This window comes from Oncorhynchus keta, chromosome 8 (genome assembly GCF_023373465.1).
Source record: "Oncorhynchus keta strain PuntledgeMale-10-30-2019 chromosome 8, Oket_V2, whole genome shotgun sequence".
In the NCBI taxonomy this organism is placed as follows: domain Eukaryota; kingdom Metazoa; phylum Chordata; class Actinopteri; order Salmoniformes; family Salmonidae; genus Oncorhynchus; species Oncorhynchus keta.
The window spans coordinates 7,163,966-7,189,530 of NC_068428.1; the positions used below are offsets into that span (position 1 = coordinate 7,163,966).

At 42.8% G+C, this 25,565-nt stretch overlaps 1 protein-coding gene across 2 annotated transcripts in view; it reads right to left on the minus strand.

The window, feature by feature from the left end:
* LOC118386584 (glutamate receptor ionotropic, kainate 2-like) overlaps nucleotides 1-25,565 on the minus strand; it is a 212,647-nt gene that overhangs the window by 185,432 nt on the left and 1,650 nt on the right. The gene's annotated exons all lie outside the window — the stretch shown is intronic.

Sequence of the window (25,565 nt, forward strand, 5' to 3'; positions counted from 1 at the left end):
ACTACATTCATAAAAGCAACAAAGTGTTTCCACACCTCACAAGCTACTGACAACAGACAACATGGAAAGCAGCAATACACAGCTAGCGATTATGTTCACAAATCTGATTGACCTTTAGCCATGTCTTCATGCATTTTGTGAAAGTGTGATATGTGGTGCAGTTATGTGTGTCTGATGGCAGTGTATTCCAGACATGGGAAGCTCTCTCAGAGAAAGCGGATTTACTAAAGGTGCTTTTCCTTAAGGGAACTAACTATACAGTCACCTCTCATGGCAGACTTGTTGTGGATCTGCTGCCATATGTGTGGGTTTTCTGTTTAACAAAAATACTGAGTGGATGGGGAGCCAGGCCATTTAGGATCATGAATACAAGACATGCATCGGTGTATTGCACAAGATTTTCCCAACTCAGGAGCTCATGCTTTCTGAGGATGTAACAGTGATGATGGCTATTGGGCTTCCTATCAAGCACTTTGAGAGCCTGTTTGTAGACAGACTGAATAGGTTTTAATGTTGTACAGCAAGCTTGGGCCAAACTAGTCAAGCAGTATGTTAAGTGGGGGAGTATCATAGATTTGAAGTAGAGTTTTGCTACCTCTGTAGTCAAACAATTTAGTATAAATCGGAAATTAGCTAGGTTGAATTAGGTTATTTGAATTACCTTTTTCACATGTTTTTAAAGAGAGGTTGGACTCAAGTATGATGCCATGGTACTTAAACTCAGACACCACCTGGAGCTTCTCCCCTGACACATAGACATCTGGCTCAGTAGCATCTGTTGCCCTCTTTGTGAAGAACATGCAAACAGTTTGTTTCACATTGATATGCAAACACGAGTCACTGAGCCACTTTGTAACCTGGACCATTACAGTAGTGAGTTCTTGTGCAGCTTGTTGTTTGCTCTTTGCATGCACATATATCACTGTATCATCTGCATACATTTGAACTTCAGACCCAGTACAGACAGAAGGTCAGAAGGCAGATCATTAATGTACAGGCTGAACAGGAGGGGCCCCAGTATTGACCCTTGGGGCACGCCCACATCATAGCTAACGGTGGGCGACAGCTCATTGCTCACTCTGACAAACTGAGTTCTGCCTTCAAGGTATGTTTTCATCCATCTCAAGGCATCGGGGGAAAAGTTGAACTTGGACAATTTTGTGATGAGAATCTTATGGTTAACAATATCAAAAGCCTTCCTTAGGTCCAGAAACACAGCCCCAACAATGCCCCCTTGGACTTCACATTTTCCAGAAGAAAGCAGTTGGCCTTTTCTGTGGAGTGTTTCGCTCTGAAGCCAAACTGCATGGAGTGTAATGTGAAGGGGCTGTTGTTGAGGTGGGCAGTTCTGCTACACACTTTTCAACAACCTTTGACACCACAGGTAGTATACTAATGGGCCTGTAGTTACTCACTCACGTCAGCAGGGTCGCCCGATTTCCATACCCTTGGAAACACCCCCAGACCAATAGATGTGTTGGTGACCGTAGTAATGGGGCCAATGAGCGACTCTTTGTAGTTTTTAAGAAAGGTAGTCCAGCCCAAACACATCTTTGGCTTTAGAGTTCTAATCACCTTGTTCACCTTTGACTCAGAAACCTCCCTTATGACGAAGACAGGTTGAGCGTCATTCACTAGCACTGAGCCCAAGAAACCAGTGGACGTGTTCTGTGTCAGTACCCTGACAGAGTCAATAAAGTAGGAATTGAAGTCTATTGCTATTTCGACTGCATCCTGTGTTAGATTGTTATTCACCATGATTTCTAGTCTTTTTGCAGTGTTACTATGGTCTTTCCCTGTTAACTTTTTTATATTCTCCCAGATCAATTTAGAATTTTCCTTTTGCTTAACCAATTATCTTAATAAAAACGTTTGCCTTGGCCTGTCTGATTTCTTTCATCACCTTGTTTCTCAATATGGTAAACCTACGTCTGTCATGCTCTAATTTGGATTTTAGGGCTATATTTAGAGCATAATCTTGTTCTTTCATCAATTTCCAGATTTCTCTATTTAGCCAAGGAAGAGTGCTCTTTTGGCCAGGTTTGGATTTGATTTTCTTTAGGAAACCATTTATTTTAGTCTGGATTGTGGATATAAAAACCTGATTATCAGCTTCCATGTCTGTATAGGACAAGAGATCATTCCAGTTAATTCCTTAATTGCGTTTTCAAAATAGTTTAATTCACTTTAGAGCAACAAGTCACCCTGGTTGGCCCTTTAACTAGCTGTGTAAGGTCAATGGTATTAGTGATCGGTTTGAGGGTTTTCCTACAAGACTTGTCTTCATAATTAATATTAAAATCTCCCATTAAGATGAACTCTTTCCCAAAATCACATTCCCTAAGCATGTTATTAAACTGATCAAAAACACACTTTTGGTGGAAGGTTGCCTATACATTCCAATAAGGGTAAAAGACATTTGGGAGACAGTGTAACATTCAGGCCAATACATTCTAGTTCATTATCACATGACCACTCCATTTGTTTACATCGGATATGTTCTTTAATGTAAATCATCACACCCACACCCTCTCCTCTTCCTTTGACAGTAGAGACACAGTAGTGCATTGGGAAGCAAAAGCATAATCAGTGCTCCAACTCCCTCTCGGTCAAAATCTGGTCTGTGATAGGACGGATGGTTTTCATTGTTTTATTCTTTAGTAATATGGCTAATATATGTCCATTTTACAAAAAAAACAAAAGTAAAAAAAAATAATAATACTGAATTATGAAAGAGCAAAACGTTAATCATTGTATTTCCCAAAAATATTTTGGGAACAAAAAATGTATTTGAAAACAAAACAAAACTGAGGGTCAGTTTGGAAGACAAACACCCCGACAAACCAAAAAGTGAAATTCAGGCTGGGCGTTGTTTCTAACATTTACGTGATTCTCAATCAGTGTTGGTTCACATTCTATTATTACTACTACTACTATTACATAGATACCTAAATAATGATAAATCATGCAATTATTATTCCCAAGCTAACCAAAAACATTTACCTATGAATGCCTGAGAATAAATCCATCATGGCAACTCATAAGCAGCCGTCCTAAGTCAAAATATTACCAACATAGAAAAAAGAACACAAATAGACTGCCCACCCAGGGCCATTAAGGCAAGGATGCCCTATGCAGGCTTTAGAATGGTCCTGACCATATTAAAAGTCAAAGAGTTCAAAAATAGAGGCAAAGTCATTTCCAGAACTAAGGTCAGAACAAATCATAAATTAATAAGGTGATGAGCTTCCATCAAATCTAAGTTATTTTAACTTATTACCAGTTGATGAAGAACTTCTCCAATTTCATGACATCATTGGAAATGTGTCTACGAATAAGTAAGAATATATTTCGTAGTGTTCAGTTTGTTTTAAAATAAACATTATGGACACTTACCACGCTATGTTTTGGTCCTCAACTGGTAATACAGTAACCTTACGTTCTGACCTTAGTTCCTTTGTTCTTGTCGGTCAGGCGTGAGTTGGGGTCTCAGGGCAGTCTGTTTGTTTTTCTATCCTTCTCACTACTCCTCCTCAGAAGAGGAGGACGACGTTCGTTACAGAAGCAGGTTAATAGGTTAAACATTTCACTTTTAATTCCAATGCTTTTTTTCAAGATACAACATTGTCATCTTTGGCGGTATAGATGGATTTTCAAGCAAGGTAAGTGTATTATTTTGAATGATTGTGGCAGAAGAGAAGATGCTGAGACAGACAGCACAACAGGGAGGGAAACAAAATGGCTAGAACAGAGGCACAGTTATAGTGGTGAGCTGTATCTCCGGTGGTGTTTTTACGTTTGCATTTGAAGAGATGGTGATTGGGTCTTGAGAAACGTTGTACTGTACTGCCAATGTTATGTGTCAGCTAGCACTACTGCCTGTGTCTTAGGAGGATGTGTAGGGTCAGAGTGTATGTCTGGTGATTATGTGTGTATGGCAGATTTTTGCATCGGATGTCCCTGCCCTAATGAACACTTCCATGTACATTTATCTGACTGATCAGCTAACCAGAAGTTACTTAATCTTAATCTTTTAGCAATGCAACTGTAACATAATAACTTTACGTCCGTCCCCTCGCCCATACCCGGGCGCGAACCAGGGACTCTCTGCACACATCAACAACAGTCACCCACGAAGCATCGTTACCCATCGCTCCACAAAAGCCGCGGCCCTTGCAGAGCAAGGGGAACTACTACTTCAAGGTCTCAGAGCAAGTGACGTAACCGATTGAAACGCTATTTAGCGCACACCGCTAACCAAGCTAGCCGTTTCACATCCGTTACACAACTCTACCTAATTCACATTCAAACAAAACCCTAATCACCAAAACATGCACTTCAGTATTTCTAATTTCACAGCTTACATATATTTCCCATTTCAAAATGGTAGTAGGGGGAGTGTGCCGACCTTCAATGAATCATTATATCTAACACATAACACACATACTCACACACACAGAGCCCCTTAAAGGCCCATGAACACATATACAGGAATCCATCTCGATCGTTCTCGTTCCGTTAGCTTCACGCATGGCACCTTATTTTAATGCAACGCAGATCCCCCTCTTTGTTTTTGAAAGCCTCATCTGGGGTATTTTTAACCCACGGAAATTATTTCTAAAAGCGAGTGAGCTGCAAGCCCAGATAGTGCGGAATGACACATGAATAGGCTATTTTAAGCAGCTTTGTGCCTATTTAAATGTACACTGAGTGTACAAAACATTAAGAACACATTCAGAATATTCAGTTGCACACCCCCCCTTTTTCCCTTCAGAACAGCTTCAATTTGTCGGGGCATGGACTCTGTAACTGTTGAATGCGTTCCACAGGGATGCTGGCCCATGTTCACTCCAATGCTTCCCACAGTTGTGTCAAGTTGGCTGGAAGGCCTTTGAGTTGTGGACCATTCTTGATACATACGGGAAAGAGTTGAGCTTAAAAAGCACAGCAGCGTTTCAGTTCTTGACACATACCGGTGCGCCTGGCACCTACTACCATAACCCGTTGAAAGGCACTTGAATCTTTTATCTTGCCTATTCACCCTCTGAATGGCACCACTTCATCTACGCTATTAAGTGTCTTTTACAAGTGACATCAATTAGAGATTGTAGCTTTCACCTGGGTTCACCTGGTCAGTCTAGGTCATGAAAAGAACAGGTGTTCTTAATGATTTGTACACTCAGTGTATTTTGCTCTGAAGGTGCGGGCAGTGAGCCGTGACACAGGGTAATTAATATATATATAATGCCTGCATTTCCAAACTAAACTCCAACGAGCAGCTGATAATTCAGACTGGCGGCGCAAATGCGAATAAAGTCAATGAACTATCAACTCCCTCCCTGAATTAATTTCCCCACCCCTTTCACCCTTGCCTTTCTCACCCTGTAATTTCCCCACCCCTTTCACCCTTGCCTTTCTCACCCTGTAATTTCCCCACCCCTTTCACCCTTGCCTTTCTCACCCTGTAATTTCCCCACCCCTTTCACCCTTGCCTTTCTCACCCTGTAATTTCCCCACCCCTTTCACCCTTGCCTTTCTCACCCTGTAATTTCCCCACCCCTTTCACCCTTGCCTTTCTCACCCTGTAATTTCCCCACCCCTTTCACCCTTGCCTTTCTCACCCTGTAATTTCCCAAAGTGAAACTGAACAGAGGGAAAGGACAATGTGTTCAATATGGCCAAAATATTAAAATACCTTTATTTAGCCTAAACCTGGCATTGTGAAAGCAGCTCTGGATAACTCAACTCTCAAAAGAAAGGCCCGTTTCCCCCTAAAAGACCAGAACAGCTCTCAATTAAATGACTCAAATGAAACTCAAATGATGCGTCAGCCAAAAGTACTCCAAAAAAGACTGTCATATGTAGGCCTAGCTGAAATAAAAATAGAGTAAACAAACAAGGGTTCATATCAACAAAGCAGAGCCTTGCAACGACATGAGGTTTCACAGCGTAAACATTGCTTCCAGCCATTGTTGAGATCCTGGGGATGTGCTTTGGGCACGTAAGTGAAATGATGGTACAGATAATAGTATAAAAGTACCACTCTCGAGCTCTACAGAAGCCTGGTATCCCTGGTTATAGAAATTACTGCACTCGCTCAATGTCATCGCGATCACGTTTTCCCATAGATGCTCTGTGCTGAGAGATGAGATGAATAGAAAACGTGTCTGCCTGTAAAACTGAGAGAGAGTGAGGAAAGAGAGAGAGGGAAACGGAATTGAACTGTGAGTCATGCATTGAAAGCATAACAAAACACTTAGTATGGAGAAGGCAAAAAGAGATATTCCAAACAGCTTTGGAAAAAGGATCATAAATATGTAGGCCTACGGATGATGCCTCAATTTAGGTCATCCATATGCAATGTATCTGTGCTTAGTTTGTATTACCTAACATGCTACAGGTACACTGTGTGCATGTGTGCATTTGTGTGTGTGTGCACGTGTGTGTGGGTGTGCACAACCAATTGCAGGATAATATGACTAAAAGCAATTCACACAACATCTCATATACAATAGGTACTAAAGTAGCCATATACCTAGTGCTGTTTGATGCTCAATTAGCTTCAATGCCATTTGAACAACCATAATTTCTGGACAATATGTGATGAATTTCAGGAAACTGGGCGTCTTTCGCGGGTCACTACTTCACAGGAGAGCCGTTTGAACGTAATCTTGAATGTTTTTTATCAAAATGGGTTGGTTTTTTTGGGCAGAAATGCCTTCGCGAACATGTGACCTTTCATTTGCCTTCATAACAATCTTGTCTGTAAATACTAATAAAATTGATAAATTACGAGCCTAGTTGGTTAAGCCACAGAAAAAGTCAGCAACCTTCCCGTGAGTCATGATAATGAGTGGGCTGGACATGCCGAGGGATGAGTTTTGATTGGTCTGCCGTATATCACGCTTCTGTCTATATGAGCTGGTCAGTATGTGTAGGTAATCCTGTCTAATGTGGCTTTAAAAAAAATATCACCTGTAAAACTGCATAAGTGTTGCTCTCCACTTTCTGGAGGACCGAGTTTTGAAAGACCTCGGCCTGCCTTTGACCTGTCTTTTGCCAGCCCCCTGTTGGGTCAATAAACATCTGTGACTCTAGCTGTCTGCATCTGGGTCTTATCCTGAGTTGTGATAGTACGAACTCGGCATGACTGACCCAGCAGACTCAGACCAGCTCCACAATGCTGTCTCCCTGCAAGGAGCCACCATTGGAAGACACAAGGAGTCTACGAGTCTGGGTGAACCCGACGTCACCGAGTTCTCTCGGAAATAACAGAGGGCTGCCGACTCGCCTCCTTCGTAATCCATGCACCTGAGCAGGGCTAAATTGACTCCGGCTGGGTGCTTATGCCGACTCCACACCCAGAGCTGTCTATATTCTAGAGCTACAGGACATTTTTTAGATACCTGCCCATTAAAATCCCAGTCTCATCAAGAAGGGGTGAGTACTCTGGTGGGCCATACAGAAAACTTTTCTTCGCCCCTTACTTGCACCCCTTTACATGCCGTCCTGCTGTGGGGGAATCAGTCAAAATCTCTCCGGGTACTCATTGACGCTACACTGGCGTCCGAGCTGGGCATCCCCACTCAGCCCCTCTCCATTCCCATGGACGTTATAAAGCACTGGACGGGTGATCTATAGACCGGGTCACTCACAATACCACTCCCATCAACCTAGAAGTGTCAGGGAACCACAGCAAGGCAATCCAATTCATGCTGATTAAGTCCCCTCAGGTTTCTGTGGTATTGGGAATCTCTTGTCTCCAGCGACACAATCCCCTCATAGACTGGACTGCTGGTGCCATTATGGGCTGTAGCTCCTTCTGCCACGCCCATGGTCTGAAGTCAGCGCAGCCTGCCCTGGGACATTTTCCTGTGAGCTCGGAAGTTGCCCCGGACCTCTCTGCCATTCCCGCGGAGTACCAGGACCTCCAGGAGGTTTTCAGTAAGGCCTGGGCCACTTAACTTCCTCCACAATGGAGGAAGATCCCTATGACTGCGGGATCAACCTTATCTCATGGACCACACTGCTCCGGGTATGACTGTACTCTCCGTTTCAACGAAAAGCGCAGGAAAATCTGATCACTGAAAATGCGAAAATATATCCATGCGCCACTAGAACCCATTGTTGAATGTGAACCACATTAAATGGGGCCGAGGTTGCAATTACCTACAGCTTCCACACGATGTCAACAGTCTTGTCATTTGCCTACAATTTGTTTCTTGGACAAACGGGCACAAGGTAGCGCCTTTCTTTCGGTCTCCGACCGGATATTTTGGTTGAGATTTACCCGGACATTATTTCTAGACGTACAGCTCTAGAATATACATCGCCTCGTGATCAATTTGATCGCTTATTAACGTTTACTAATACCTAAAGTTGCATTACAAAAGTATTTCGAAGTGTTTTGTGAAAGTTTATCGTCGACTTTTTTAATTTTAAAAAATGACGTTACGTTATAAAACGCTATTTTTTTCCTTGATCACAGTCTTCATAGATCGATATCTAGACTATATATGGACCGATTTAATCGAAAAAAAAGACCCAATAGTGATGTTTATGGGACATCTAGGAGTGCCAACAAAGAAGATGGTCAAAGGTAATGAATGTTTTATATTTTATTTGTGCGTTTTGTGTAGCGTTGACTATGCTAATTATTTTGTTTACGTCTTTTGGGGTGTTACATGCTATCAGATAATAGCTTCTCATGCTTTCGCCGAAAAGCATTTTAAAAATCTGACTTGTTGCCTGGATTCACAACAAGTGTAGCTTTAATTCAGTACCCTGCATGTGTATTTTAATGAACGTTTGAGTTTTAACTAGTGCTATTAGCATTTAGCGTATCGCATTTGCATTTCCAGATGTCTAGATGGGACGCCTGCGTGTCGGATAGGAGCAAGTGGTTAATGTGAGTCTGGAAGGAGAGTTTACAGTCTAGCCAGACACCTAGGTATTTGTAGTTATCCACGTATTCTAAGTCAGAGCCGTCTAGAGTAGTGATGCTGGATGGGCGGGCAGGTGCGGGCAATGATCGGTTGAATAGCATGCATTTAGTTTTATTTGCGTTTAAGAGCAGTTGGAGGCCACGGAAGGAGAGTTGTATGGCGTTGGAGCTCGTCTGGAGGTTAGTTAACAGTGTCCAAAGAAGGGCCAGAAGTATACAGAATGGTGTCGTCTGCGTAGAGGTGGATTAGAGAATCACCAGCAGCAAGAGCGACATCATTGATGTATACAGAGAAGAGAGTCGGCCCGAGAATTGAACCCGGTGGCACCCCCATAGAGACTGCCAGAGATCCGGACAACAGGCCCTCTGATTTGACACACTGAACTCTATCAGAGAAGTAGTTGGTGAACCAGCCGAAGCAATCATTTGAGAAACCAAGGCTGTTGAGTCTGCCAATAAGAATGTGGTGATTGACAGAGTCGAAAGCCTTGGCCAGGTCGATGAATACAGCTGCACAGTAATGTCTCTTAACGATGGCGGTTATGATATCATTAATTAAGGACCTTGAGTGTGGCTGAGGTGCACCCATGACTAGCTCCGAAACCAGATTGCATAGAGGAGAAGGTACGATGTGATTCAAAATGGTCAGTAATCTGTTTGTTAACTTGGCCTTCGAAGACCTTAGAGATGCAGCGTAGGATAGATATAGGTCTGTAGCAGTTTGGGTCTAGAGTGTCTCCCACTTTAGAAGAGGGGGATTACCGCGGCAGCTTTCCAATCTTTGGGAATCTCAGACGATACGAAAGAGAGGTTGAACAGGCTAGTAATAGGGGTTGAATAGGCGAGTAATAGGGGTTGCAACAATTTCGGCAGATCATTTTAGAAAGAGAGGGTCCAGATTGTCTAGCCCGGCTGATTTGTAGTGGTCCAGCTCTTTCAGAACATCAGCTATCTGGATATGGGTGACGGAGAAATGGTGGGTGCTTGGGCGGGTTGCTGTGGAGGGTGCCGGGCAGTTGACTGGGGTAGGGGTAGCCAGGTGGAAAGCATGGCCAGCCGTAGAGAAATGCTCATTGAAATTCTCAATTATAGTGGATTTGTCGGTTGTAACAGTGTTGCCTAGCCTCAGAGCACTGGGTAGCTGGGAGGAGGTGATCTTATTTTCCATGGACTTTACAGTGTCCCAGAACTTTTTTGAGGTTGTACTGCAGGATGCAAATGTCTCTTTTACTTCCCTGAAAAGTTGCATATCACGGGGGCTATTCGATGCTAATGCAGAACGCCACAGGATGTTTTTGTGCTGGTCAACGGCAGACAGGTCTGGACAGAAACCATGCCTATTTAAGATGGCGAGGAAAGCACTTTTAAAGAATAACCAGGCATCCTCTACTGTCGGGATGAGGTCAATGTCATTCCAGGATACCCCGGCCAGGTCGATTTAGAAAGGCCTGCTCGCAGAAGTGTTTTAGAGAGCGGTTGACAGTGATGAGTGGAGGTCGTTTGACCGGCCCATTATGAATGCAGGCAATGAGGCAATGATCGCTGAGATGTTGGTTGAAAACAGAAGAGGTGTATTTGGAGTGTGAGTTAGTTAGGATGATATCTATGAGGGTGCCCGTTTTTACGGATTTGGGGTTATATCTGGTAGGTTCATTGATAAATTGTGTGAGATTGAGGGCATCAAGCTTAGATTATAGGATGGCCGGGGTGTTACGCATGTCCCAGTTTAGGTCACCTAGCAGCACAAGCTCAGAAGATAGATGGTGGCAATCAAATCACAGAGGCAGAGGGTGGTCTATAGAAAGCGGCAACGGTGAGAGACTTGTTTCTGGAAAGGTTCATTTTTTTAGAAGTAGAAGCTCAAATTGTTTGGGTACAGACCTGGATAGTAAGACAGAACTCTGCAGGTTATATTTGCAGTAAATTGCAACACCGCCCCCTTTGGCAGTTCTATCTTGTAGGAAAATGTTATAGTTAGGAATGGAAATGCCAAGGTTTTTGGTGGTCTTCCTAGACCAGGATTCAGACATGGCTAGGACATCCGGATTGGTGAAGTATGCTAGGGCAGTGAATAAAACAAACTTAGGGAGGAGGCTCCTAATGTTAACAAATGAGAGAGAAGAAGTCAACAAATGAGAGAGCCTGGGGGATGGGAGTGGAGGTAGACAATGCAGGGCCTGGATTAACCTCTACATCACCAGAGGAACAGAGGAGAAGTAGGATAAGGGTACAGCTAAAGGCTAACAGAACTGGACGCCTAGTACGTTCAGAACAGAGAGTAAAATGAGCAGATTTCTGAGAACGGTAGAATATATTCAAGGCATAATGTACAGACAAAGGTATAGTAGAATGTGAATACAGTGGAGGTAAACCAGTGCATAGAGTGATAATGAAAGATATATTGTTTCTAGAAATAGCATTTAAACCAGGTGATGTCACTGTGTGTGTGGGAGGTGGAACTAAATTGTTAGCCGAGCAGTGCTAGAGGCTCTAGAGTGAAATAAAACAATAGTTACAAACCAGAACAGCAATCGACACGGCATGGTGAAGTTAGGGAAAGGCATGCGTAGCCGGGTGATCATACAAGTCCAGTGCGTGACTTCAGGCAGCTAGCGGCAAGGAGCTAGCAGGCTAACAGAAAGGCCCTAGAGGGATGACGCGACGGAGGGAAGTCGGGTTGTGGCCCCCTCGTGCAGTTACATCAGCGGACGGATCAGCTGGGCTCTGTGTAGTAAACCAGGCCAATTGGCAAAATATGTATAGTGGCCGAAGAAATATGTCCGAAGGGCCTCTTAAGCCAGCAGTCCAATGTGCTTTAGATAGCTAGCAGGCCGCAGATTAGCGGCTGTGCGTTCAGGGGTCGTTAGCGGCTATAATTCTAGGTGGAATAAAATAAATGATAATTCTCGTAATAAAAACGTAAAAATAAATAACAAAAAAATAGGTTCAGAGCTTGCGGTAGGAATCCGGAGATATCGAGAAGAATAAGTCTGACTAGCACTGGTTTGAGTCGCGCTATACAGACTGGCGAGGGTTGTCCGGGATAAATGTAGCTGATGACCGCTAGCAAAGGATAGCTGACTGCTAGTTAGTGACTTCGGAATGTATTTGATGGGCTTCGTAAGCCAACAGTCCGTTGTGCTCTAGACAGCTAGCATTCAGGGGACGTTAGCTGCGAAGGTCGGAAGGTGAGAAGGTTCAGAGCTTGCGATAGGAATCCGGGGATATGGAGAGATAAATAGGTCCGGTATGCTCTGGTTGAATCACGTTGTACAAACTGGTGAGAGCTTTCCAAGCTAGAGGTTAGCTGATGACCGTTAGCTGGCTAGTTAGCTGGCTAGTTTATGTTGGAAAGATTGGAGAGATTCCAGTAATAGAGGCAAAGAAAAATATGTTTGAGAAAAAGCAGGTCCACACCACATTGGGTGAGGCGGGTTGCAGGAGAGTATTTTGAAGTAAGGGTTTAGAAAAATATAAAAAGATATGCAAAGAAAAATATATAAAAATATATATACATGGGACACGACAAGACGAAGGACAAATACGTCTGACGGCTACGCCATCTTGGATTGAGAGTTATAGTCACAGCTGTGTACATTCCCCCTCAAGCGAACACCAAGACGGCCGTCATAGAACTTCACTGGACTCTATGTAAACTGGAAACAATATATCCGGAGGCTGAATTTATTGTGGCTGGGGATTTTACATTTTTAGGATAGGCGTCCCGCTAGCAGCACACCTCGACAACATCAGGTGAAATTGCATAGTGCCAAATTAAAATGATAGAAATAGTCATATTTAACATTCATGAAAATACAAAGTGACATACATCAAAATAAAGCTTAACTTCATGTTAATCCAGCCGCTGTGTCAGATTTCAAAAAGGCTTTACGGCGAAAGCATACCATGCGATTATCTGAGGACAGTGCTCCGTTTACAAAAGCATACAAACATTTTAAAGCCAAGTAGAGGAGTCACAAAAGTCAGATTAATCACTTACCTTTGATTATCTTCATCTGGTTGCACTCAAAAGAGTCCCTGTTACACAATACATGATCCCTTTGTTTGATAAAGTTACTCTTTATGTCCCAAAAATGCATTTTGTTCAGCAATCCACTGGCTCAAAGGCGGTCACAACAGGCAGACGAATACATCCTAATAGTACCGTTAAAGTTTGTTGAAACATGTCAAATGGTGTTTATAGTTAATCCTCGGGTTGTCTATTGTCTAAATAATCGATAATATTTCAACCTGACAATAGCATCTTCAATAGAAAGGGAAAACAACGAACGGCGCGAAATCGATCACGTGCGCAAAACAGCTCTGGTTCATTCTACAGTCAACTTAGAAAATGGTCTCATTCTTCCTCATTTTTCAGAATACAAGCCTGAAGCCTGTCTAAAGACTGTTGACATCTAGTGGAAGTCATAGGAACTGCAATCTGGGTCCTAACCCAATACACACTGCATAGGCATTCAATTGAAAACTACACACATCAAAAATATCCCACTCCTGGATGGATTGTCCTCAGGTTTTTGCCTGCATATCAGTTCTGTTATACTCACTGACATTATTGTAACAGTTTTGGAAACTCCAGAGTGATTTCTATCCAAATCTACCAATTATATGCATATCCTAGCTTCTGGGCCTGAGCAACAGGCAGTTTTATTTTGGGCACCTCAGTCATCCAAACTAACGAATACTGCCCCCTATCCCAAAAAAAAGTTAACAAAGCAAATTTGAGAACAAGGCTACCTGAATTCTATCAGCATATTGATTGCACGACTCGCATGGCTAATACTCTCGATCACTGCTACTCTAACTCCCTCCCCTGCCCTCCCTTCTGCAAATCCAACCACGGGATAGGGAGCGATTGAATATGCTTGTTCCGTCTTATAGGCAGAAACTCATACAGGATGTACCAGTGACGAGAACCATTCAATGCTGGTCTGACCAATTGGAAGCCACGCTTCAAGATTGTTTTGGAATATGTTCCGGTTAGACTCAGAGAACAACATTGACCTATACTATAACTCGGTGAGTGTGTTTATTAAGTAGTGCACTGGAGATGTTGTACCGACTGTGACATTAAAACCTACCCTAACCACAAACCGTGGATGAATGGTGGCATTTGCGCAAAACTGAAAGCGCGATCCACAGCATTTAACCATGGAAAGACGTTTGGATACATGGCTGAATTTAAACCGTGTAGTTATTCCCTATGAAAGGCAATCAAACAAGCAAAATGCCAGGTGGAATCGAAATTCAACAGCTCAGACACGAGACGTATGTGGCAGGGCCTACAGGAAATCACAGACTACAAAAACAAAAACAGCCACGTCATGGACACCGACATCACGCTTCCAGACAAACTTACCACCTACTTTGCTCTCTTTGAGGATAATAGAGTGCCACCGTCGTGGCTCGCTAACAAAGGCTGCATACCCCCTCCCTCTCCTTCTCTGTGGCTGACGTGAGTAAAACATTTAAACTTGTTAATGCTTGCAAGGCTGCTTGCCCGGACGGCATCCCTTGCCGCGTCCTTAGAGCATGCATAGACCAACTGGCTGGTGTTTACGGACATATTAAATCGCTCCCTATCCCAGTCTGTTGTCCCCACATACTTCAATATGGCTACCACTGTTCTTGTACCCATGAAGGCAAAGATAACTGAACTAAATGACTACTACCCTGTAGCACTTACTTTTGTCATCATGAAGTGCTTTGAGAAGCTAGTCACGGATCATATCACGGCCACCTTACCGGCCACCCTAGACCCACTTCAGTTTGCATACCACACCAACAGGTCCACAGATGACGCACTCGCCATCACACTGCACACTACCCTATTCCATCTGGACACAAAGAATACCTACGTAAGAATGCTGTCCATTGATTACAGCTCAGAATTCAACACCATAGTTTCCTCCAAGCTCATCATCAAGCTGGAGGACCTGGGTCTCAACCCCGCCCTGTGCAACTGGGTCCTGGCATTTCTGACGGACCACCCCCAGGTGGTGAAGGTAGGAAACAACATCTCCACTTTACTGACCCTCAACACTGGGGTCCCATAAGGGTGTGTGCTCAGCCCTCTCCTCTACTCCCTGTTCACCCATGACTGTGTGGCCATGGACGTCTCCAACTCAATCATCAAGTTTGCAGAAGACACAACAGTTCAACCACAGCGCCGTTCACCAACAACGCCGAGACTACAGGGAGGAGGTGAGGGAACTGGGAGTGTGGTGTCAGGAAAACAACCTGTCATTCAACTTCAACAAACAAAGGAGATGATCGTGGACTTCAGGAAACAGCAGAGGGAGCACCCCCCATCCACATCGAAGGGACAGCAGTGGAGAAGGTGGAATGTTTAAAGTTCATGGGGGTACACATCACAGACAAACTGAAATGGTCCACCCACAAAGACAGAGGTGAAGTTGCATCAGCGCCCATAACCCTGACAAAACTTTACAGATACATCCTGTCGGGCTGTATCACAGCCTGGTATGGCAACTGCACCGCCCTCAACCGCAAGGCTCTCCAGAGGGTTGTGCGGTCTGCACAACGCATCATCAGGGGAAAATACCTGTCCTCCATGTCACTTACAGCACCCAATGTCACAGGAAAGCCAAAAAGATCATCAAGGACAATAACCACTATAGCCACTGCCTGTTCACACCGCTATCATCCAGAAGGCAAGGTCACTACCTGCATCAAAGCTGGGACCAAGAGACTGAAAAACAACTTCTATCTCAAGGCCATCAGACTGCTAAACAGCAATTAGTAACTCGGAGAGGCTGCTGCCTACATTGAGACCAGATCATTAGTCACTTTAAACAATGGCACTTTAAATAGGGCCACTTTAATATTGTTCACTTATATTACATTACTCATATCACATGTATATACTCTATTTTATACCATCTACTCCACCTTGCCCATGCCGCTTGGCTCATCCATATACTTATCTACTTATTCTCATTCACCCCTTTAGATTTGTGTGTATTAGGTACTTGTTGGGGAACTGTTAGATTACTTGTTAGATATTACTGCACTGTCAGAACTAGAAGCACAAGCATTTCGCTACACTCACATTAACATCCCATATATTATGTTCTTTAAAAAAAAAGGTTTTAAATTCTCCAGTACAGCCAACATCGAAAGCTATCAAATGCTTCTCTATGATGCCCTCTGGTGGTCAAACTAGCACTAAGTAGCATTAATGGTAACAATGGCTGACAATTAAATAACGTGCTATAGAATTCTGCGGCAGCCAGCAAAGGGGGTTGCAGTTTGACGTAACTTTTAAAGGAAGAACCACTGTAAGCAACAAAACGTTCACAGCCCATTTTCCCAAAGGTGAGGTAACACGTTTATCAACTTTCTAAGCAGAATTACTTTCCCATTGTTCCTCAAATGCAGTGTATGATATACCATTTTGTAGCTCTTTGTCTCTGTTTACATTTAATGTAAAAACAGAATTTCCAATTTGGCTACATAAGACGGAATCAAGGCAGTCGGTCACATATAACTAACCTGTCATTCAAAGCAAACTACCTTGGTATGTAATGAGGGAACTCAATTAATATGGTAATTTAGTTGCTGAATTTGGCATATGCCTTTATCGAAAGCAACACAAAAAACTGTCAAGGTTGACAAATATTCAGTTTATTTGGAACATTAAGGATTCATAAAACATGCTTTTATCCAGAGCAACATACAGAACTACCAGCATGAGACACACGTATACATGAACCATGTAGAAATCAAATATATGTGTGTGTGTGTTTGTGTGTGTGTGTGTGTGTGTGTAGGTAGGTGTGTAGGTAGGTGTGTAGGTGTGTGTGTGTAGGTGTGGGGCAGTAGAGGGACACAGCATCACAGGAGAACTGACCTCTCCGTACACAGACTCCACCAGGTGGACTAGCCAAGCAGGAAATGCTGAACAAGCAGCTATAGTAATGGAGTTGAGGTGAGGAAATTGTATTATTGCTTCTGGTTTCCTCATTAGATTTCTCTCTCTCTCTCTCTCTCTCTCTCTCCATATCTATTAAAACAGTTAAAACAGTGGAGAAAACACCATCTCATATCAGCTCTGCTTTTGATCTCAGCTCCTCGAGATTCTTTGTGAAACAGAGATATCCTCCACAACCAGACATTGATATTGCACTCTAACACAGTATTGGCAACAAAAGAGGGGATAAGTAAGATAAACTGACAGTGATAAATATGGCCTTAAAAAGCCAGAAATATAAATAGTCTCCAGGGAAATGACAAACTGTTTCACATAGTCTAACTTTTTCAACGTTGCCTCAAAATTATTGAAGAGCGGTTGAAATATTAACAGGGCCCACTTGCGGCTGTGGCAAGTCGCTGTCCATGGTGCTGATCTGAGCATTCCCACTTGTAGATCACTTTATCTAGTCGTTCCAGCGGCACAGTATGCCTTGTGGCGCATTTGCACTCTGACCCCGTCCATAGGGAAAATGTTGTGTCTGTACCAACGAGCACGCTGTTGAGCCCTGAAGTCTCAAGATATGGCCATGAATCACCCGCGTAGGCGGAGATCTATCTCCTGTGTATCTCTCCCGAGCTATTGATGCAGGCAACCATGCGTGCTTGCCTGCAGAGCCAGCCTCCCTGTCAGACAGTGTGCGAGACCGGAAATCGGTGAGTGTGTGAGGACATATAGGAGAAAGCTGCAGCAGTAACAATAACACATCCCTGTGCCATAGTGGCGGCTCATGCAGACCCGGGCTGATTTTTAAACAGAAGCCTCAGGGGGGATTAAGATTGTCAGAGTGTGTTGTCAACATAAAATGAAATACGCTTTGAGGAACAGCATCACTCGAAGGCGGTCTCGCAACCATGCAAACATTATTGACTGACAAGACACTAGCTATGTAGGCCTATATATGTTATCAGATGATGGTAGGCAACCTTTTTAATCAATGGATCAAAAACGAGTGCCCCGTGAGGGATTGAATGAGCCCCGACTCCTGGGCAATGTTTACATTTACGGCGGAGGACATGTTGGGGGGTGCTAATATGTACCTAATATGTAACAGGCCTAATGTGTACTTCTAAACAGAAGTTTACTGCAAGTCAAGCAACAATCTTTATGCCATTTATATCACAATACACTTTTATCAATTGAATGTAGACACGGATATAATCCGAAATATTGCATATTGCATAAAATATGCATATTAGAATTTTTTTCAAGAAAATGTTATCTAGCATAACATTTTCTACTACACATCAACAATTCCCACTGGGCCAGTCTGTAGAATATATCTAAGAAAAAACACAATTTGGTGAATGCAGATGCTTCTGAAGCTGAGAAAAGAGAGTTGGCGTGTGGGAAGAATCTGACTTTTGGGAAATGGAAGTTGCAAGACTACCAAATGCCAAATGACAAAGTAACTTACTAAATATAGTCCAGTTTGAAACATTCTCTATGAAATTGGCTTTTTTTACATGATGTGTAATTCAATGTAGTAAGCTTTCAAATGGTAGATGTATCTCCATTTAAAGTAGTTAAAATTCTGACAAAAAAATGTATTCAAGTAGTATGATAAACATAATAAAATATTTGAGTTTTTGAAAATCTTTTTTTAAGCTGTATATACACAGTACAAGTCAAAAGCTTGGACACACCTACTCATTCAAGGTTTTTTTATTTGCACCATTTCTTTTACATTGTATATTGTAGAATAATAGTGAAGACATTAAAACTATGAAATAACACATATGGAATCATGTATAAAGCAAAAAAGTGTGAAACAAGTCTAAATATATTTTATATTTGGAGACAACTGTAAATGCTTCACTTAGTTCAAGTAACATACACATCTCAACGTCAACTGTTCAGAGACTGCGAGAATCAGGCCTTCGTGGTCGAATTGCTGCAAAGAAACCACAACTAAAGGACATCAATAATAAGAAGAGACTTGCTTGGATCAAGAAACATGAGCAATGGACATTAGACCAGTGGAAATCTGTCCTTTGGTCTGTTGAGTCCAAATTTGAGATTTATGCTTCCAACTGCCATGTCTTTGTGAGACAGAGTAAGTGAACCAACTATCTCCTCATGTGTGGTTCCCACCATTGAAGCATGGAGGAGGAGGTGTGATGGTGTAGGGGTGCTTTGCAGGTGACACTGTCTGATTTATTTAGAAATCAAGGCACTCTTAATTGAATCCGCATAGCTACCACAGCATTCTGCAGAGATACGCCATCCCATCTGGTTTGGGTTTAGTGGGATAATCATTTGTTTTCAACAGGACAATGACCCAACACACCTCCAATTAGAGTGATTGAGTGCTGCATCAGATGACCTGGACTACACAATCAGCTGACTTTAGCCCAATTATGATGGTTTGGGATGAGTTGGACCACAGAGTGAAGGAAAAACAGCCAACAAGTGCGACGTAACGACATGCTCTGAGAGTCAGCAAGCAAGTTCAGGGAGTGAGTGTTTTAATAAATAAACAGAACATAAAACGTATGTCATTCCCACCGAAACAAAAAAATAAACACACTCCATGAAGCTTCCCTTAGTTGAGGCATCATTCTGTAACAACGTGCGCTGAGAGTCGGGAAGCAAGTTCAGGGAGTGAGTGTTTTAATAAATAAACGGAAATAATACAAAATAAGAAACACGGACAACGCACAGACATGAAACAGAAACAATAACGCCTAGGGAAGGAACCAAAGGGAGTGACATATATAGGGAAGGTAATCAGGGCAGTGATGGAGTCCAGGTGAGTCTGATGACGCACAGGTGCGCGTAAAGTTGGTGACAGGTGTGTGCCATAAAGAACACACGTTACAATAAAATATATTTGGATTAAATGTGGAAGACACATTTGAGTTGTAGGCATTCAGTTGTATAGTCCCTATTTTGAGTTGTTTATTTGGTTACGAAATGTTGTATTTGTATTTATTATGGATCCCCATTAGCTGCTGCTCTACCTGGGGTCCAGCAAAATTAAGGCAGTTTATTTTAGAAACATTACAATACATTCACAGACCCTGTGCCCTCAGGCCCCTACTCCACCTCTACCACATACATACAGTACAAAATCCACGTGTACGCTTGGGTATAGTGTATACACTACATGTGTTGATGTCTTCACTATTATTCCACAATGTAGAAAATAGTACAAATAAAGAAAAACGCTTGAAAGAGTAGGTGTTTTCCAGACTTCTGACAGATACTGGTCCAAAATACCAACAAATCTCAAAATTGATAGGTAGATACAAAAATGTCATTTCAGCCTGTGGTGCCTGACCTTAAGGGGAACCCCAAAGCAATGAATAGCTATTATAAACAATGGCTCTGGAGCTTTTGGTCGGCTAGTTACTGAGTTCATTTAGCCTTTATTTTAATTGAATTGTATGAAAGACAATTATGACCAATAAAAGGATGAATCTTCCTTTCTCTAAATTAAACCGTACCCTGTCGAGTGACGGAATCTCATACATCCCTGGTACTATAAGCCTAACCAACATCCTACAATAGTAGCCATATAATGTTTGATTTGATTTGGTGCTCTGCCTAAAGATGTGTCATATAGATATGGAGTATGCGGACTAAACAGGTTTACATAGGCCTATGACTGAGTTAGCAAAATAAGGGAATCCAACCATTCATCTCATGTTATTTCACCAACACTCTCTGTTTCTCAGTGTAAGGGCACTTATACAGACCATTCAGGAAATATGCTTGTTTGCTTGACTGCGAGGTCATGCAAAAGCCTGCAATTTCATAATTTGGAGTAAAAGCATGTGATCAAAATGTCCATTTCAGTCTGTAATGTACAGTGGGGCAAAATAGTATTTAGTCAGCCACCAATTGTGCAAGTTCTCCCACTTAAAAAGATGAGAGAGGCCTGTAATTTTCATCATAGGTACGCTTCAACTATGACAGACAAAATGAGGAAAAACAATCCAGAAAATCACATTGTAGGATTTTCAATGAATTTATTTGCAAATTATGGTGGAAAATAAGTATTTGGCCCCCCAAAAACAAGCAAGATTTCTGGCTCTCACAGACCTGTAATTTCTTCTTTAAGAGGCTCCTCTGTCCTCCACTCATTACCTGTATTAATGGCACCTGTTTCAACTTGTTATCAGTATAAAATACACCTGTCCACAACCTCAAACAGTCACACTCCCAAACTCCACTATGGCCAAGACCAAAGAGCTGTCAAAGGACACCAGAAACCAAATTGTAGACCTGCACCAGGCTGGGAAGACTGAATCTGCAATAGGTAAGCAGCCTGGTTTGAAGAAATCAACTGTGGGAGCAATTATTAGGAAATGGAAGACATACATGACCACTGATAATCTTCCTCAATCTGGGGCTCCCCACAAGATCTCACCCCGTGGGGTCAAAATGATCACAAGAACGGTGAGCAAAAATCCCAGAACCACACAGGGGGACCTAGTGAATGACCTGCACAGAGCTGGGACCAAAGTAACAAAGCCTACCATCAGTAACACACTACGCCGCCAGGGACTCAAATCCTGCAGTGCCAGACGTGTCTCCCTGCTTAAGCCAGTACATGTCCAGGCCCGTCTGAAGTTTGCTAGAGAGCATTTGGATGATCCAGAAGAAGATTGGGAGAATGTCATATGGTTAGATGAAACGAAAATATAACTTTTTGGTAAAAACTCAACTCGTTGTGTTTGGAGGACAAAGAATGCTGAGTTGCATCCAAAGAACACCATACCTACTGTGAAGCATGGGGGTGGAAACATCATGCGTTGGGGCTGTTTTTCTGCAAAGGACCAGGACGACTGATCCGTGTAAAGGAAAGAATGAATGGGGCCATGTATCGTGAGATTTTGAGTGAAAACCTCCTTCCATCAGCAAGGGCATTGAAGATGAAACGTGGCTGGGTCTTTCAGAATGACAATGATCCCAAACACACCGCCATGACAATGATCCCAAACGGCAACGAAGGAGTGGCTTCGTAAGAAGCATTTCAATGTCCTGGAATGGCCTTGCCAGTCTCCAGATCTCAACCCCATAGAAAATCTTTGGAGGGAGTTGAAAGTCCGTTTTGCCCAGCAACATCACTGCTCTAGAGGAGATCTGCATGGAGGAATGGGCCAAAATACCAGCAACAGTGTGTGAAAACCTTGTGAAGACTTACAGAACATGTTTGACCTCTGTCATTGCCAACAAAGGTTATATAACAAAGTATTGAGATAAACTTTTGTTATTGACCAAATACTTATTTTCCACCATAATTTGCAAATACATTCATTAAAAATCCTACAATGTGATTTTTTTTCTTCTCATTTTGTCTGTCATAGTTAAAGTGTACATATGATGAAAATTACAGGCCTCTCTCATCTTTTTAAGTGGGAGAACTTGCACATTCGGTGGCTGAATAAATACTTTTTTGCCCCACTGTATCTCATTGTCCTTCAAATTAATGTTTCGGTATACAAATCACCATATCACACCTCTTTGAAGAAAGGGTCAACACAGTGTGCCACTGCCAAAGGATCAAACCAACATACACTGCCGTTCAAAAGTTTGGAGTCACTTAGAAATGTCCTTGTTTTTGAAAGAGAAGCAAAAAAATATGTCCATTAAAATAACATAAAGTTGATCAGAAATACAGTGTAGACATTGTTAATGTTGTAAAGAACTACTGTAGCTGGAATCGGCAGATTTTTTTATAGAATATCTACATAGGCGTACAGAGGCCCATCATCAGCAACCATCACTCGTGTTCCAATGGCACATTGTGTTAGCTAATCCAAGTTTAGAATTTTAAAAGGCTAACTGATCATTAGATAGACATTTTGCAATTATGTTTGCACAGCTGAAAACTGTATGTTCTGATTAAAGAATCAATTAAACGGGACATCTTTAGAGAAGTTGAATATCTGGAGAATCAGCATTTGTGGGTTCGATTACAGATTCAAAATGGCCAGAGGCAAATAACTTTCTTCTGAAACTCGTCAGTCTATTCTTGTTCTGAGAAATGAAGGCTATTCCATATGAGAAATTGCCAAGAAACTGAAGATCTTGCACAATGCTGTGTGCTACTCCCTTCACAGAACATCACAAACTGGCTCTAACCAGAATAGAGAAGAGTGGGAGGCCCCTGTGCACAACCGAGCAAGAGGACAAGTACACTGCTCAAAAAAATAAAGGGAACACTAAAATAACACATCCTAGATCTGAATGAATGAAATATTCGTATTAAATACCCTTTTCTTTACATAGTTGAATGTGCTGACAACAAAATCACACAAAAATCATCAATGGAAATCAAATTTATCAACCCATGAAGGTCTGGATTTGGAGTCACACTCAAAATTAAAGTGGAAAACCACACTACAGGCTGATCCAACGTTGATGTAATGTCCTTAAAACAAGTCAAAATGAGGCTCAGTAGTGTGTGTGGCCTCCACGTGCCTGTATGACCTCCCTACAACGCCTGGGCATGCTCCTGATGAGGTGGCGGATGGTCTCCTGAAGGATCTCCTCCCAGACCTGGACTAAAGCATCCGCCAACTCCTGGACAGTCTGTGGTGCAACGTGGCATTGGTGGATGGAGCGAGACATGATGTGCTCAATTGGATTCAGGTCTGAGGAACGGGCGGGCCAGTCCATAGCATCAATGCCTTCCTCTTGCATGAACTGCTGACACACTCCAGCCACATGAGGTCTAGCATTGTCCTGCATTAGGAGGAACCCAGGGCCAACCGCACCAGCATATGGTCTCACAAGGGGTCTGAGGATCTCATATAGGTACCTAATGGCAGTCAGGCTACCTCTTGTGAGCACATGCAGGGCTGTGCGGCCCCCCAAAGAAATGCCAACCCACATCATGACTGACCCACCGCCAAACCGGACATGCTGGAGGATGTTGCAGGCAGCAGAACGTTTTCCACGGCGTCTCCAGACTCTGTCACGTCTGTCACGTGCTCAGTGTGAACCTGCTTTCATCTGTGAAGAGCACAGGGCGCCAGTGGCGAATTTGCCAATCTTGGTGTTCTCCGGCAAATGCCAAACGTCCTGCACGGTGTTGGGCTGTAAGCACAACCCCCACATGTGGACGTCGGGCCCTCATACCACCCTCATGGAGTCTTGTTTCTGACTGTTTGAGCAGACACATGGACATTTGTGGCCTGCTGGCGGTCATTTTGCAGGGCTCTGGCAGTGATCCTCCTGCTCCTCCTTGCACAAAGGCGGAGGTAGCGGTCCTGCTGCTGGGTTGTTGCCCTCCTACGGCCTCCTTCACGTCTCCTGATGTACTGGCCTTTCTCCTGGTAGCGCCTCCATGCTCTGGACACTACGCTGACAGACACAGCAAATCTTCTTGCCACAATGCATTGATGTTCCATCCTGGATGAGCTGCACTACCTGAGCAACTTGTGTGGGTTGTAGACTCTGTCTCATGCTACCACTAGAGTGAAAGCACCACCGGCATTCAAAAGTGACCAAAACATCAGCCAGGAAGCATAGGAACTGAGAAGTGGTCTGGTCACCACCTGCAGAACCACTCCTTTATTGAGGGTGTCTTTCTAAATGCCTATAATTTCCACCTGTTGTCTATTCCATTTGCACAACAGCATGTGAAATGTATTGTCAATCAGTGTTGCTTCCTAAGTGGACAGTTTGATTTCACAGAAGTGTGATTGACTTGGAGTTACATTGTGTTGTTTAAGTGTTCCCTTAAATTTTTTGAGCAGTGTACATTTGTGTCTAGTTTGAGAAACAGACACCTCACAAGTCCTCAACTGGCAGCTTCTTTAAATTGTACCTCTCAAAACACCAGTCTCAATGTCAACAGTGAAGAGGCAACTCCGGGATGCTGGCCTTCTAGGCAGAGTTCCTCTGTCCGGTGGCTGTGTTCTTTCGCCCATCTTAATCTTTTATTTTTATTGGCCAGTCAGAGATATTGGCCAGTCAGAGATTTTTCTTTGCAACTCTGCCTTGAAGGCTAGTCTGCTTCTCAAACTAAATACTCTAATGTACTTGTCCTCTTGCTTATGCACTGGGGCCTCCCACTCCTCTTTATATTCTGGTTAGTGCCCGTTTGCACTGTTCTGTGGAGGGAGTAGTACACAGCATTTTATGAGATCTTCAGTTTCTTGGCAATTTCTCACATGGAATAGCCTGCATTTCTCAGAACAAGAATAGACTGATGAGTTTCAGAAGAAAGTTTATTATTTCTGGCCATTTTGAGCCTGTAATCAAACCAATAATGCTGATGCTCTAGAGACTCAACTACTCTAAAGATGGCCAGTTTTATTGCTTTAATCAGACCAAAAGTTTTCAGCTGTGCTAACGTACTTGCAAAAGGGTTTTCAAATGATCAATTAGCCTTTTATAATGATAAACTTGGATTAGCTAACACAACGTGCCATTGGAACAGGAGTGAGAATATTCCATTAAAAATCTGCAGTTTCCAGCTACAATTGTCTACACTGTATTTCTGATCAATTTTATGTTATTTTAAAGGACACTTTTTTTTTCCAAAAACAAGAACATTTCTAAGTGACCCAAACTTCTGAACGGTATTGTACATGAAGAGCAAACAGGGCCATTCCCTGAACCATTGAATGCTATGAATAGATAGACACTGTA